This window comes from Bos taurus, chromosome 4, assembly GCF_002263795.3.
Source record: "Bos taurus isolate L1 Dominette 01449 registration number 42190680 breed Hereford chromosome 4, ARS-UCD2.0, whole genome shotgun sequence".
Lineage (NCBI taxonomy): Eukaryota > Metazoa > Chordata > Mammalia > Artiodactyla > Bovidae > Bos > Bos taurus.
Window position 1 is genome coordinate 40,714,661 of NC_037331.1, and position 18,030 is coordinate 40,732,690.

Genomic DNA, 18,030 nt, shown 5'->3' on the forward strand with positions numbered 1-18,030 from the left:
GCACTCTCATCCCCCTCACCTGCCCCAAACAAAAGCCCACACATAATTGAGAATTTGATTTATATAGAATTAGATTTGAGTTATATAGAATTATACTGAATATAGAATTAGATTTATAATAGGTCAATGGAGAAAAGATAGAGCTTAATAAATGTTACTGAGACTACTGTTTAATGTTAGGAAATTGTGGCACTGAGCTACTCCCTCACATCCTACACAAATAAATTAGTTGGTTAAAATATAAAGATCAAATAAACCTATCAGGTAATATAGAAGGTTATCATTATGTTGTCAATTAGGGAAGTGTATCTTAAGACAAAGTTACATATGCAAAGGAAATGGTTAATAAAGTCTTATGATATCACAACCCAGAAACTGGGAAAAGATGGGTTAGAACACAAAATATACAAAGAGATCCTGTAAGGTCTATTAAAAACACACACAACTCAGTAGAAAAAGTGGTTTTAAATATCCACATAAAAGCATGTCATAGAAGATTCACCATAAGCAGCAAATAAACAAAATTATGTTTGACCACAGAATTAATCAGGCAAATAAAAGTAAAATCTTGAAACATTTTTTTTGTACCCACAGAAATAGGCAAATGAAACATTTATAAAATGATGTCATGAGTGCCAAGGGCTTCAATCATTTTGGAAAACAAAGTGATATTCTCTCACAAAGCTAAACCTGAAACCCAATAATTCAACAGGTGAATATTTACCTTAAAGAACTCTAACACAGGCATACTTGGACAAAAGTACTCATAATGAGACTGAATATTTATGGGGACAATCTAAATGTATATTAGCAAAGGAATCAATCAATAAATTGTGACATTATACTGTAATGTCATACTTTTACTGTATGAGACAACAATAAGCATAATGAATTGCATCCTTAAACAACAATAAGAATGAATTTCTGAACATAATGTCCAATTTAAAGACAAATTATAAAGACAGTTCTGTACAATATAATTCCTATTTAGAACCATAAAAACATTAAACATTACATTGTTTTGGCATATAAAGACATGCAGCAAAAGTCAAAAAGCAAAGCAAAAGTTAAGTGCAAAGTGTATTATTTAATTTCACTTGAGCAGAGAGTAAAGGGAACGACATTCAGGAGGATTACAAGGCAAATTCCAAAGGGAATGATTACCATTTTCTTAGACCAAGAGTCAGTGGGATGTGCATTTGAATCATCATTCCTTATACTTTACACATATTTTATATTTTTAGTTTACTCAATATTTAAGAACATTATTTTAAAACATAAAGCAATACTAGCATGTCACAACCCCCAAACAGTTGAAACAGTCATTTCTCCATAATAACTATAAAACATCCCAGTTGTTGTTATTGTTGTGTTCAGTGGCTAAGTCATGTCCAACTCTGCCACTCCATGAACTACAGCATGCCAGGCTTCCCTGTCCTTCACTATCTCCCAGAGTTTGCTCACACTCATGTCCATTGAGTTGATGATGCCATCCAACCATCTCATCCTCTGTCGTCCCCCTCTCCTTATGCTCTCAATCTTTTCCAGCATCAGGGTCTTTTTCAATAAGTCGGCTCTTTGCATCAGGTGGCCAAAGTATTGGAGACTCAGTTTCAGCATCAGTCCTTCTAACGAATATTCAGGGTTGATTTCCTTTAGGATTGAGTGGTTGGATCTCCTTGCCATCCAAGGGACTCTTAAGAGTCTTCTCCAGCACCGGAGTTGGAAGGTATAAATTCTTCAGTGCTCAGCCATCCTTATGGTCCAACTCTAACATCCATACATGACTACTGGAAAAACCATAGCTTTAACTACACGGACCTTTGTTTTCAAAGTGATGCCTCCACTTTTTAATGCACTATCTAGGTTTGTCATAGCTTTTCTTCCAAGGAGCAAGTGTCTTTTAATTTTATGGCTGCAATCACCATCTACAGTGATTTTGGAGCCCAAGAAAGTAAAGTCTGTCACCGTTTCCACATTTTCCCCATATATTTGCCAGGAAGTGATGGGACTGGATGCCATGATCTTAGTTTTTTGAATGTTGAGTTGTAAGCCAGCTTTTTCACTCTCCTATTTCACCTTCATCAAGGGGTTCTTTAGTTCCTTTTCATTTTCTGCCACTGGAGTGGTGTCATCTGCATATCTGGGGCTATTGATATTTCTCCTGGCAATCTTGATTCCAGCTTGTGATCTCAGGGTAAACTTAAATAGACTGGATTATCTGTATACATTTGCCCATTTTTCTGACAGCATGACAGGAACACAATAATAAAAATACTAAATCCCAACTGTTGAAAATCTGAATTATTTCTGCTCTGTTTCTGAACCTTAGGATGGTAGGCAAGACCAGAGAACTCAGGTGGATATAAGAGGGAATGTAAAATAAAGAAGCGTTTTTGCAGACATTGCTGACAAGGTTTGTTGTCAGATAGTACTCATTGACATCACTTGATCAGCTGCAGTGCTCACCAAATTGCGGTTCTGATTATTTTTCCTACTAGCTAATTAAGATTAAGCCTCCATTGATTAGCAAGTCCTCTTTGCTTTTAAAAGAAGTCTAAAGATAGCAGAAGTGGTTTGACACTAGAAATTTAAGATGATAAACAAGGGCCAGTACAGATGTGGCCCAACCTCTCATACAGAAACTATTACAGGTCTTCAGAGCTCAAAGTTCCTTAGAGATGTTCTGTTTTTACCTCTCATTTTGCAGTGGTCACACTGAATCTGAATATGTTCTTTAGGAACAGGATGATACTGTCAAAGACTACTACTAACTTGATATGTAAGACCATAAGTGGACCTTATGGTAAAGCTTCAAAGCACACTGTGATGATTGACCAAGGACACATTACTCTGCCTTTCAGAGGAAAGTACACTGACTGGTATATCTTAAAAGATATTTTAACAATGGCAAAAACAAAAGGATTGTCTGCTGTATAAAAGCTAAATGGTTCTTGCTAGGACCAGTAAATAATGGTACAGTCATGGTTTTCCAAAGAGAGCATTGCCATTTCAATTCGGCATTAGAGTAAATAATTACTATTATAAACACATTGTTCTTTAAGGACCTATAGTGCTGTTCTACCAAAAGCACTGAGAGCTGCATTCTGAACCATGTAAATGTTCCAGAGTGCTTATTATTATCAGTGAGGTGTTGGCTAAAAAGCGAGGGATATCAACAAGCAGAAACTGGTAATGATCATTACAGACTTTAGCTTTAGCTTTTATTTTAATGCATGGTTCTTTGGATTTCAAAACAAATGTAAGGTATTATATGGGTCCTCAGTCATGATTTATGATTCATGTAATGGTTTCTCTAGTTGAATCTATTGACTTGGCAAGAATTTAGCATCATTATGAGTTTGCAGCAGCAGCCTAGGAAGTGATTGTTCATGTTTTAGGAGGGTTGCATTATGGGACGAGTGAGTATATTTTTCAAACAAAATGCTGCATTACAATGTCATTTGAAAATCCAGCTTATAAAACCACAAAGATGAACGTTGAAGAAAAATATCATGTTGGGTTTCTCAGAGGAATATGGAAAGTAAATTATAAAATGCATATTATTGACAGTAATATGCCTTGCTCTTGTCACACATATACATTTATTAGCATCACCTCAACTTATGACAGCAATCTGAAGTACACATAATTTACTCAGAACCTGGTCTAACAACATCTAAGAAGCAGAAAAGTTTATTCCCAGTCAACACCCATTATACTGAAATCACAGAAACTCATACAGTTTCCATTCTTTTAAATAATCCCTGGAGTTCTTTTATAGCACTATTTGGGGAAGTCACTTTGCCTCCCATGGTCTGCTTCAGTTTTCTATAAACTGGAGGGAATGAGTTTATTTTTCCCAAACCGGCTCCCATCAGCACCAGCAACAACTAAAAAATTTTCTAAAAACTCCAATCCTCAGGTTTATATCAGTTTGCGATAAGTCCTAGAAATCTGTATTCTTTTTAATTACTCCCCCAAGTGAGATAAGCAAACTTATAAATTAATAAGCTACATTATTTCAAAGGTTCTTTTTGACTCTGATCAAAAGACACAGACTTGTTGGTAGAGGTTTCAATTCAGAGTTCACTGGTGTAAGATTTGTGAAATATTTTGATTGCAATTAAATTTAACTTTGAAGATATGCTGAAGAGAATGCTTTGAAAATCTAGGAATATCCAGTCCTATTAGACGACTCTAGGTTATTAGTATTATGTAGTGTAGGTACCCACATAGGGCCAATTAATAGAGTGGTTTTAAAAAGACAATCCACATAGAAACTAAAGAAAGAAAACCATATTTTATATAATTCTTACAGAATCAGTCTCATTTTGTAAAGACAAAATTTAGAGATATGCATTTCTACAACTTTTTCTAAAGTGTAAGATTCTCAATGACTATATAGTTTGTAATCAAAAAGTGGCTTTCCTGTGCCCCATCCTACCCCAGCTCCTACAAATTTGCTATAAAATTTATCTTCAAATTTTTAAACTAATTTTCTGTATAGCGTTATTTGGCATAAATAAACTGATAATATTGGAAACTGTCTAAGAAAGTAATTTGAGAATAACTAATAAGCCTTTCTTAATGATGAAATTGATGATAATTAGGCCACCGAGCCAACTGTCTGTTGAGATGGGTCCTAGTTACATTATGAAGAGCAAGTTTCCCATTCACAATGGCCAGGCATAGTCGTTGAGTTCTTCTAAATGTAGTGTCATGTTAGTCCCATACAGGCATACCCTGGAGATATTTCAGGCTTTGTTCTAGACCACTGCAATAAAGTGAATATTGCAATAACACAAATGCTGCAATAAAGTGAGTCAGATGAACAGTTTGGTTTCCTAGTGCATATAAAAGTTCTGTTTATGCTATACTGTAGTCTATTAAATGTACAATAATAGCTATGTCTTAAAAAACAACAAACATACCTTCCAATACTTTATTGCTAAACAATGCTAATTATCATCTGAGCTTTCAGTGAATTGTAGTAGTAATAAAGATCACTGATATCACAGATCATTAACAAATATAATGAAAAAGTTTGAAATACTGTAAGAGTTTCCAAACATGGCACAGAGACACTAAATGAGCAGTGCTGTTGGAAAGATGACATCAACAGACTTGCTCGACATGGGTTTGCTAGAAATCTTCTATTTGTTTTAAAAAAAAAAAACAGTATCTGCAAAGTGCATTAAAGTGAAACAATAAAATGAGGTATGCCTGTATTACACTTTATAGGAAAGTTTCAACGTAACTTGCACATCATCAAGATTATTCTGCCAGGATAGCGCCAGCCAACCCTGGATGATGGCAGTCCACATTCAAGTGCTGCCAGATGCTGGCATCAGCACCTGCACAGACAGAGGGCAATGGAAACAGCAGAGCTACATCGCTCCTGACTTGTTTATTCACGGGGCAGCAGAGCAGGGCTAATGCTTTATGAGAAGCCTACTTTTCTTTCACATAAAATGCTGGCCTAAAAGGTCCAGATTTAAAGCTTGTTTAAAAGCAAAGAAGACAGCGAGATTCGAAATAACAAAACAGTAAATCTTTACCTTTGTTATTTTCCTTGCTGACTTTTTGTTCTCCATAAAGCTTTCATAAATATACTTGATAACATTTAGTCATAATTTATTTAGACTTAAACACTCTTTGAATACTGTGTAGAAGAGAATGGATCTTATCTGGGACCACGATTTAACTAAGAAGAGGTATGTCCAGGACCTAACACTTTGGTAGCAGTAGTGACTCTGAGACCCCCTGCAGCAAAGGTGAAACTGCAGAAGTGCCAGACCTGGGTGCTTTTCTGGAGATCCTCAGTACCGTACAAAGACCTTGGAGATTCTGTGTGTTATTTTAACAAGAAACATAATTATTTAAGCAGTGGTTACTTTAAGAAGTGAGAGAAACTACCAGAGAGCTTGAGGAGAAAAGTTAAAAATAAAGGAAATACAAAAGGAAACAGAATGATATAGTTGATCTGAATTTCAGAAAGATTACCCTAGAGGCAGTGTGAAGAATGAACTGAAAACAGTGAAAATTAAAAGGTTAGAGACTGTGATGAAGTTTACTCTTTCACTAAACCAATGCTGGTGGAGGTGGAAACATGGACTGGAGGAATTCTTAGGATCTAAGAGTCATTGCTAAACCAAACATATTTGGAGAGCTTTCTAAACTTCTCGTTTGAGGAAATTAATGCACAGTGGTGCAACTGACCAGAAAAAATATACTGAAGTAGCAGAAGGAAGGGGGTTTGGCGAGATGATCAGTTTGTATTAAAGCTAAGTTTGAAATGCCTATAGCACATCCTGATGGAAACATTTAATAATCAGTTACATATGCAGTCAGTTGTATATGTCGTATCTATCAGAGAGACCTGGGGCAGAAACAGATTTAGGAGTGATCAGCATATGTTGTCCACTAGAGTTACCTATTTAACCAAGAAAAAGATGGACTGTAAAGAGTCTTCTAGAATTGACAATGGTAATCATTGACAATAGTAATTGGAGATCTTGGTAAAAGATATACCCAGTTAATAGTGAGGGGAAATGCTGAATTTCAGGGTTGAAGAGTAAATTATAAGTGAGAATTATAGAGAGCAAATGGAGGGCATTCTTTTAGAAAATTTGTAAAAGTGACAGAAAGAATCAAACAGGGGATTGAAATAACTCTTACATATATTAAGGAAAATAATAGAGAAGGTATGTTTTAAGACTGGAAAAGAGCAAATATGAAGCAATGTCTAAGATGAGATAGGAGTGAAGAACACTCAGACTCTAAAGAATACGTTACTCTTGGGTGAGAGAAGAGATCTTTTTCAGTGAAAATATGAGAATAGAAACAGATGAAAACAAATTCATTTGAAGATGAGGATAGAAACAACAGGTTTCAAATATTGCAAAGATACCATGATTCTTTTAGAATAAAAATATAATTTGGATTATTAAAGTAACATATATTCATTGTAAGATACTAAACATTTTAAAAGAAAATATTAAGAGTTCTTGTGCACATAAATTCACCCCTTCCCCATTTCTTCTCTAGCAAATAGGTACATGCTGCTATATTCTATCATGCTTCATACACTAAGAAGATCACAAATATTAATTACGCTTTAGGTCTCAGCTCAATCCTTCCTTCCTTTAAATCTGAACTGTTTAACTTTCCAGTGTTCTTCAGATTACTCATCATCTGCATCACTGATTTTTTTTTTTTTACATTTTCCCAAACACTTCCCCAAATATCTATTTCTTCACTACACTTAAGTTACATGAAGCAAGAGCCACATTCCACTTAACTTCAGAATTCCACAACACAAATAAAGCTTTAAACATTGTAAATCAGCACAGCCCAACAGAACATTCTGTGATGATAGAAGTATTTGTTCTCTGCACCGATATAGTTAGCCACTTGCTACTGTGGCTATCATGCACTTTAAATGTGAAACTAAAGAACTGGATTCTTAATTTTAATTTAAATTAAATATGGATAGTGACTACCTATTGATCAATACATTGCAGGCTATTGGTATAGTGATTAAACTATTGTAAGCTTTTTGTGTGTTTGGTTTTTAATTCTTTTTCCTTCTTGGGGTTAAAAAAAAAGATTCCCCAAAGCTCACAAAAGATTAAAGGGAACAAATTGGAGGAGAGATGACCAGGAATGAGAAATAATCTTAATCTCTCAACTGATGTTTGCTATAAAGATCCTGACCCATCCCAGGAAGGGATGAGTGCTAGTATCCTTGTATAAGCTCAAACTTAATTTTTAAGATAATTTCAGAAAATATATAACATTACCCTTATATATCAATTTTAAAAGTTTCCAAAATTCAAGCAACTTCCAAAAACAACAGAAAGAAGAGATGTTAGGTGATAGAACTAAAATTCTATCCACGATGAAGAACAAAGCCCACAAGCTTTAATAGGATGCCTAATGCCTAACTTGTCTTCATCATACTCTTTACTCTTATATGCACACACAAAATATTTTGGAAAAAAATTTCACTAAAGATAGTTAAAACCCAAAGCAAATCATTGTAGCACATAAAGGGATAAATCTTCACCTAATTAAAAAGAGCTATTTGTTTTCCAAATGACTCATAGTCTAGTGAATCCAGATAGATGATACTATACTCATTTTAGTAAGTCTGTACAGATGTAATAAAATATGCAAACCTTAAAAATGTTTATATGACATATTCTTTTGAACCTTTTTATCAAATAAACTTGCTACATTCAAGTTGTAAGAAAAAAATCAATGCATTACAGAGATAGATTCTTTTCATTACTTTCAAACAATAAAGTTATAAAACTTACTCTTACCTTGTTTGTTGTAAATGTGTGGTATTTCCTATTGTCCTTCACACTTCTCTATAATTCCTTCAGTTTTTTAGGTCCCAAATGATACTATACATATTTTATAAGTATATTTTCAAAGCATTCTTTAGTCTTTAAAGAAATACATTGAAATTATCTTCAATGTCTCTTAAAACTCAAACATGACTTTTAAAGACATGGTGTCTATGGTCAAAATGATACACTTACTGCCTCTCAATGTCTATAAATAAGCTATGGTTTCTTAAAAAGGCCCATAAAATAAAAGTTTGTTTGTTATTAGTTATCTTATTTCTTAATTAAAGATTATGCTTGTTAGGAATGGAACCTAACTATTTACTGATTTAAGTAATTTTCAAATAGTATCTTATGATAATATATTTTTATACTAGAATTTTTAGTTGCCTTTCTTATTCTTTTTACTTTTATTCCATATTTTCCTGCTGAATTATAATCGTGTGTTCTATTCTGGATGAAATACTCTCATTTTCCTCTAAAATGCAGCTGGTAAACAAAAGCATGTAAGACTATACATAAGAGGGAAGCATCATCTCTTTCATCTGTGACTTTTCTTTTAAAGTTATCCTTGGCTTTACTAAACTGTGGGTTGTTGTGGCTGTTATTGTCTCGCTAAACATAGACCCTAATTTAGATAATCACAGGATAAAACCCAAACTGACGTACGGTTTCAAATAAAATACTGATACCCCTTCATATAGACCAGGGTGGCAGAGACACACTGCATTTAACATTCCACCAGGCATCTCAGTGCTGGACTCTGCTATTTCAGATGTCAGTGTAAACATAGCCACAGAGAAGCAAACAGGAGGAGAAAAACAAAAACTTCTGCTTTTGTATTACCTTTAACAAAAATGCCTTGGCGGGTGGTGTGGGGGGTGGTGGGGAGGATGTTGAGGGGGTGGATCCTTTATTAAATGCATCAATGTAATCAAGAATGTGTGACATGTATTTCATCTAAGAGAACCAGGCTGTAAAATTTAGCATTCTTTATTCCAACCCATCAGGTTTGATTCAATTCACAGTTATTGAATGTTTTCTTCAGATAAAAGGTTTGTGTAAATGATTATAATAAAGCGTGCGGTATACTGGGCCTCATTTTTGCTTCAGTGACAGAGAACAAAAGAAAATGGCAAAAGAATCTAACACACCATGAGCTTGAAGCAACGTTTTTCAGATGGAAAAATACCTAGATGATTGCCCACATTTCCTGATAATGCCATAATGCCAAACCACAGAATAATTAGAGGTAAACAGTCATAAAAAATAGTTTACATAGGCTTCATTGTTGCTATTATATATGCAGCATTTTCATAGTAAGTTTACACTGAAGGACTGAAATGAAGGCACTGGGTGTAATTCCAAGTAAGCCACTGACCAATCAGTCAAAAACCAACCTTTATCTTTCTACAAAATAGGCTTTTCTGGCTCACTAGTTATTGAGCCTCTAGGTAATTTGATATTGAGTCATTAGCAATCACTACATGCTCGCAATGGCCTTGGGAGATACACAAATGTGAATTCAAAGAAATTCAGCACAGCATTATAAGGCAAAGGTGCTCTAAAATACAAATACACAGCGGATGGTGCAGGCCCTGTCCAGAACCTGTTTGCCTGCTGGAGCACCATCTCAGCTGCTCTGAGAACTGGCTGTCAGCGCCTCACAGCTGCCACTTCCTTGGAAAACTGCCCTTCCTAAAGATGGACTGGAATGGGGGACAAAAGCCTGCCCCCTGGCTTCAAGGATGGACTAACTTTGGTGCTATTTATACTCCTGACAGTCTCCCTGCAATCACAGTGCTGTAAGACTCCAGCAGAGATGCCATCCTTGCTCATCCTTTTTCTTTAGTTCTTTCTTGCTTTCCTCACTCCTGTGAACCTGAGGTTACTTTCCAAATAAATCACATTCAATACTTCATGTCCTGCTTTCAAGAAACACTCACTTAGGATATACAGGTATCATTAAAACTATGCTGCCGCTGCTGTGTCACTTCAGTCGTGTCCGACTCTGTGCGACCCCACAGACAGCAGCCCACCAGGCTTCCCGTCCCTGGGATTCTCCAGGCAAGAACACTGGAGTGGGGTGCCATTTCCTTCTCCAATGCATGAAAGTGAAAAGGGAAAGTGAAGTCGCTCAGTCGTGTCTGACTCTAGCAACCCCATGAATTGCAGCCTACCGGGTTCTCCGTCCATGGGATTTTCCAGGCAAGAGTACTGGAGTGGGGTGCCATTGCCTTCTCTGTTAAAACTATAGCCCGGTTTAAAGAAGAAAAAAAAGCAAACTGAAGAGATGGTATAAAGAAGAATGGAATGAGATTTCTATTATCAAGATTTTATTGGATGAAGTTACAACGTTGAGCATAATCCACAATTTTGACTAACTACTTATTTTCTACGGGTTTGAGAATCCATTTCTTTATCTTTAAAATGGAAATTATCTCTCACAATCCAGTTTATAGCTGCAGTGTTGTATTCACAAGTGGAAGAGTTGGAAAAAAGTGTTATTTCCCCTATCCTCTATAAGTTAACTTTCTAACAGAAAAAACAAAGCATAAAAACAAAAAGAACTTTATAATAAGCAGGTCTGCCAGTTGAGATTTTCTTCCTTTTTTCTTCTTCCCAACATAGAAATACAGAAAAAAATCATTTTTGAAAATATAAATTAATCTCAAAAATATAATAGCTGGTGTTTTAAACCAGTATTTTACTCAAAACACTTTCATTGGGGCGTTCCATGACTGTTCAAATCAAACATTTCAAAGTCAGGAACCTTTGTTTCCTAGTATCCTTCTCAATGACTGGCACATATTCAGTGCAAATAATTCAGTTCAGTTGGTCAGTACATCCAACTCTTTGTGACCCCATGGACTACAGCATGGAAGGCTTCCCTGTCCATCACCAACTGCCAGAGCCTACTCAAACTCATGTCCATTGTGTTGGTGATGCCATCCAACTATCTCATCCATTGTTGTCCCCTTCTCCTCCCACCTTCAATCTTTCCCAGCATCAGGGTCTTTTCCAATGAGTCGGTTCTTTGCATCAGGTGGCCAAAGTATTGGAGTTTCAGCTTCAGCATCAGTCCTTCCAATGAATATTCAGGATTTATTTCCTTTAGGATGGACTGGTTGGATCTCCTTGCAGTCCAAGGGACTCTCAAGAGTCTTCTCTGACAACACAGTTCAAAAGCATCAATTCTTCAGTGCTTAGCTTTCTCTATAGTTCAACTTTCACATCCATATGTGACTACTGGAAAAACCATAGCTCTGATAAGACAGAATTTTGTCAGCAAAGTAATATCTTTGTTTTTTAACATGCTGTCTAGTTTGGTCGTAACTTTACTTCCAAGGAGTAAGTGTCTTTTAATTTCATGGCTGCAGTTCACCATCTGCAGAGATTTTGGAGCTCAAAAAAATAAAGTCTCTCACTGTTTCCATTGTTTCCCGATCTATTTGCCATGAAGTGATGGGACCGGATGCCATGACTTTAGTTTTCTGAATGTTGAGTTTTAAGCCAACTTTTTCACTCTCCTCTTTCACTTTCTTCAAGAGGCTCTTTTCATCAAGTGAAGTTCTTCTTCGCTTTCTGCCATAAGGATTGTGTCATCTGCATATCTGAGGTTATTGATATTTCTTCCAGCAATCTTGATTCCAGATTGTGCTTCATTCAGCCTAGCATTACCCATTATGTGCTCTGCATATAAGTTAAATAAGCAGGGTGACAATATACAGCCTTGACGTACTCCTTTCCTGATTTGGAACCAGTCTGTTGTTCCATGTCTAATTCTAACTGTTGCTTCTTGACCTGCATACAGATTTCTCAGGAAGCAGGTAAGGTGGTCTTGTACTCCCATCTCTAAGAATTTTCCACATTTTGTTGTGATCCACACAGTCAAAGGCTTTGGGGTAGTCGATTAGGCAAAAGTAGATGTCTTTCTGGAACTCTGTTTTTTTTTTTGATGATCAAGCAGATGTTGGCAATTGGATCTCTGGTTCTTCTGCCTTTTCTAAATCCAGCTTGAACACCTGGAATTTCATAGTTCATGTACGATTGAAGCCTGGCTTGGAGAATTCTGAGCCTTACTTCGCTAGCATGAGAGATGAGTGCAATCATGGGGGTAGTTTGGACATTCTTTGGCATTGCCTTTCTTTGAGACTGGAATTAAAACTGACCTTTTCCAGTTCTGTGGCCACTGCTGAGTTTTCCAGATTTGCTGGCATATTGAGTGCAGCACTTCCACAGCATCAACTTTTAGGACTTGAATTAGCTCAGCTGGAATCCCATCACCTCCACTAGCTTTGTTCTCACTGATGCTTCCTAAGGCCCACGTGACTTCACATTCCAGAATGTCTGTCTCTAGTGTTTGATCACACCATAGTGGTTATCTGGCAAAACCACTGTTTTTTGTATAGTTCGTCTATGTATTCTTTCCACCTCTTCTTAATATCTCTCCTTCTGTTAGGTCTATACCATTTCTGTCCTTTATTGTACCCATCTTTGCATGAAATGGTCCCTTGGTATCTCTAATCTTTTTGGAAGAGATCTCTAGTCTTTCCCATTGTATTGTTTTTCCCTATTTCTTTGCACTGATCACTGAGGAAGGCTTTCTTATCTCTCCTTGCTATTCTTTGGAACTCTGCATTCAAATGGGTATATCTTTCCATTTCTCCTTTAGCTTCTTTTCTTTTCTCAGCTATTTGTAAGGCCTCCTCAGACAACCATTTTGTCTTTTTGCATTTCTTTTTCTTGAAGATGGTCTTGATCACTGCCTCCTATGCAATGTCACAAACCTCTGTCCATAGTTCTTCAGGCACTCTGTCTATCAGATCGAATCCCTTGAATCTATTTGTCACTTCCACTGTGTAACTGTAAGGGATTTGGTTTAGGTCATACTTAAATGGTCTAGTGGTTTTCCCTACTTTCTTCAATTTAAGTCTGAATTTGGCAGTAAGAAGTTCATGATCTGAGCCACAGTCAGCTCCTGGTCTTGTTTTTGCTAACTATATAGAGTTTCTCCATCTGCAAAAAAGATAATCAATCTGATTCCAGTATTGACCATCTGGTGATGTCCATATGTAGAGTCCAGCAGAGCTTATGAGATGAATAATATTACATTGATTTTTAAAGATTAGGAAAATGAGATTTCAAAAAATTAGGCAACATATTTACATCTCCACTAAGATATAGATGAATAGATTCCCTGTTGAACCAACAGATTTTTTTTTAGGCACAGAATTAGCATAAAATAAATACCTGTTGGTTCAACAGAGAGTCTATTCCCCCATCTCTTAGTAGAGATTAAATTTGTTACCCAATTTTTTGAAACCTCATTTTCCTAATCTTTAAAAATCAACGTAATATTATTCATCTCATAAACTCTACAAGAATCTAATAGCTAGTTAGTTGAAATAGTAGCATTACAGTCAATCTTAGATTCCAAAATCTATGGACAAGTGTTGCTAATTATGAAATTATGGTCAGTTAAAAACTCTTGCCTGGAAAACCCCATGGATGGAGGAGCCTGGTAGGCTTCAGTCCATGGGATCACTAAGAGTCGGACACGACTGAATGACTTCCTTTTCACTTTTCACTTTCATGTATTGGAGAAGGAAATGGCAACCCACTCCAGTGTTCTTGCCTGGAGAATCCCAGGGACAGGGGAGCCTGATGGGCTGCCGTCTATGGGGTCACACACAGTCGGACACGACTGAAGTGACTTAGTAGTAGTGGTAAAAATACATTTTAAATAGCATATGTATAACTGTTATTGTTGCCATTATTATTACAGTAATCATGGGCTGATCATCAGTAGACAGTTTTTAGCATTATAAAGACAAAAAAAATTTTCTACGAATTTCCAAAGAATAATCTATGGTAAATTGATGGCTATAAAAGGACAGTCAATAGCCAGCATTAATGCCATCTCATCTGATTATCTAAGAAACTTAAGATTCAACAACAATAACTGGTTCCCAAGTAAAGAATTTGATCAAAGGAGAGATCATAAATTTGACCAATATAGAAATAAATATCTGCCAGTTTTAGACATTGTACTATGTACAGCTATTTAACCATACTTACATCATGTTCTTTTCAATGGAAATTTTACCTCATGTCTTTCATTCAAATAAAAAATCGTAATTATTACAATGACACCTTTGTAAAAATGACAATTTCTTAAATATCTCTAAAGAGAACTGACATGAGAGAGACAAGTTTAGCACTTGAATATAAAAAACTGATTATTCATTTTTAAACTATAAGGTGAATGTGTCATGTGTTCAGTTGTGTCTGACTCTTTGCAACCCCATGAATTATACCCTACTAGGCTCCTCTTTCCATGGCATTTTCCAGGCAAAAATACTGGAGTGGGTTGCCATTTCCCCATCCAAGATAAGGTGTATAGTTGAAGTTAAAATATAGCACTGGCAAATAATAATAAAAACTGTAGGGAATGAATGAAATGAAGGAAGAAAAATAAAACACACCAAAAAAACAGCCCTCAAACTACTACCTCACCCCAATACAAACACAAAACACCAGTACCTGAAGAGCTATGCCAGACCACTGAAAATAGAAACTGTTAATACTATTTCCATTGCAAGATAATCAGGTATAATTTTAGATAACCTTCATAAAATTTCTTGGCCATTTTAAAGTGGATATTACACATCTACCCCTTTAGATATCCTATTTCTGTCTTGTACCGACTTGTCTTGTATTGTTGGAAGAGGGAGTTTGCTATGATCAGAGCATTCTCTTGGCCAAACTATGAGCCTTTGCCCTGCTTCATTCCGTACTCCAAGGTCAAATTTGCCTATTACTCCAGGTATTTCTTGATTTCCTACTTTTGCATTCCAGTCCCTTATAATGAAAAGGACATCTTTTGGGGGTATTAGTTCTAGAAGGTCTTGTAGGTCTTCACTGAACCATTCAACTTCAGCTTCTTCAGCATTACTGGTCGGGGCATAGACTTGGATTACCGTGATATTAAATGGTTTGCCTTGGAAAGGAAGAGATCATTCTCTCCTTTTTGAAATTTCATCCAAGTACTGCATTTCAGACTCTTTTGTTGACTATGATTGTTACTCCATTTCTTCTAAGGGATTCTTGCCCACAGTAGTAGATATAATGGTCATCTGAATTAAATTTACCCATTCCGGTCCATTTTGGTTCGCTGATTCCTAAAATGTCGATGTTCACCCTTGTCATCTCCTGTTTGACCACTTCCAATTTGCCTTGATTCATGGACCTAACATTCCAGGTTCCTATGCAACATTGCTCTTTACAGAATCAAAATTTGCATCTATGACCAGTCACATCCACAGCTGGGTGTTGTTTTTGCTTTGGGTCCATCCCTTCATTCTTTCTGGAGTTATTTCTCCACTGATCTCCAGTAGGATATTGGGCACCTAACAACCTGGGGAGTTCATCTTTTAGTACCCTATCTTTTTGCCTTTTCCTACTATTCATGGGGTTCTCAAGGCAAGAATACTGAAGTGGCTTGCCATTCCCTGCTCCAGTGGACCACATTTTGTCAGAATTCTCCACTATGATCCATCTGTCTTGGGTGGTCTTACATAACATGGCTCTACACATGGACATCACCAGATAGTCAACACTGAAATCAAATTGATTCCATACTTTACAGCCAAAGATGGAGAAGCTCTATACAGTCAGCAAAAACAAGACTGGGAGCTGACTGTGGCTCAGATCATGAACTCCTTATTGCCAAATTGAGATTTAAATTGAAGAAAGTAGGGAAAACCACTAGACTATTCAGGTATGACCTAAATAAAATCCCTTATGACTATACAGTGGAAGTGAGAAATAGATTTAAGGGAGTAGATCTGATAGAGTGCCTGATGAACTACGGGCAGAGGTTCATGACACTGTATAGGAGACAGGGAGAAAGACCATCCCCAAGAAAAAGAAATGAAAAAGCAAAATGGCTGCCTGAGGAGATCTATGCACATAGCTGTGAAAAGAAAAGAAGCCAAAAGCAAAGGAGAAAAGGAAAGATATACCCATTTGAATGCAGAGTTCCAAAGAATAGCAAGAAGAGATAAGAAAGCCTTCCTGAGCGATCAGTGCAAAGAAATAGGGGAAAACAATACAATGGGAAAGACTAGAGATCTCTTCAAAAAAATTAGAGATACCAAGGGATCATTTCATGCAAAGATGGGCACAATAAAAGACAGAAATGGTATGGACCTAACATAAGGAGAGATATTAAGGAGAGGTGGCAAGAATACACAGAAGAACTATACAAAAAAGATCTTCACCACCCAGCTGATCACAATGGTGTGATCACTCACCTAGAGCCACATATCCTGGACTGTGAAGTCACATGGGCCTTAGGAAGCATCAGTAAGAACAAAGCCAGTGGAGGTGATGAAATTCCAGTTGAGCTATTTCAAATCCTGAAAGATGATGCTGTGACAGTGCTGCATTCAATATGCCAGCAAATCTGGAAAACTCAGCAGTGGCCATAGGACTGGAAAAGGTCAGTTTTCATTCCAATCCCAAAGAAAATCAATGCCAGAGAATGTTCAAACTAATGCACAATTGCACCCATCTCACATGCTAGTAAAGTAATGCTCAAAATTCTCCAAGCCAGGCTTCAAAAATATATGAACCACAAACTTCCAGATTTCAAGCTGGATTTAGAAAAGGCAGAAAAACCAGAGATCCAATTGCCAACATCTGCTTGATCATCAAAAAAGCAAGAGAGTTCCAGAAAAACATCTATTTATGCTTTATTGACTATGCCAAAGCCTTTGACTGTGTGGATCACAATAAACTGTGGAAAATTCTGAAAGAGGTGGGAATACCAGACCACCTGACCTGCCTCTTGAGAAATCTGTATGCAGGTCAGAAAGCAACAGTTAGAACTGGACATGGAACAACAGACTGGTTCCAAATAGGAAATGGAGTACATCAAAGCTGTGTATTGTCACCCTGCTTATTTAACTTATATGCAGAGCACATCATGGGTAATGCTGGCTGAATGAAGCACAATCTGGAATCAAGATTGCTGGGAGAAATATAAATGACCTCAGATAAGCAGATGACACCACCCTTATGGCAGAAAGCAAAGAAGAACTAAAGAGCCTCTTGATGAAAGTGAAAGAGGAGAGTGAAAAAGTTGGCTTAAAACTCAACATTCAGAAAACTAAGGTCATGGCATCCAGTCCCATTACTTCATGGCAAATAGATGGGGTAACAGTAGAAACAGTGGCAGACTTTATTTTTTGGGCTCCAAAATTACTGCAGATGGTGACTGCAGCCATGAAATAAAAAGACGCTTACTCCTTGGAAGGAAAGTTATGACCAACCTAAACATATTAAAAAGCAGAAACATGACTTTGCCAACAAAGGTCTGTCTAGTCAAGGCTACAGTTTTTCCAGTGGTCACATATGGATGTGAGAGTTGGAATGTGAAGAAAGCTGAGAGCCGAAGAATTGATGCTTTTGAATTGTGGTGTTGGAGAAGACTCTTGAGAGTCCCTTGGATTGTAAGGATATCCAACAAGTCCATCCTAAAGGAGATCAGTTGAGTGTTCATTGGAAGCACTTATGTGGAAGCTGAAACTCCAACACTTTGGCCACCTGATGCGAAGAACTGACTCATTGGAAAAGACCCAGGATGTGGAAGCAACCTAGATGTCCA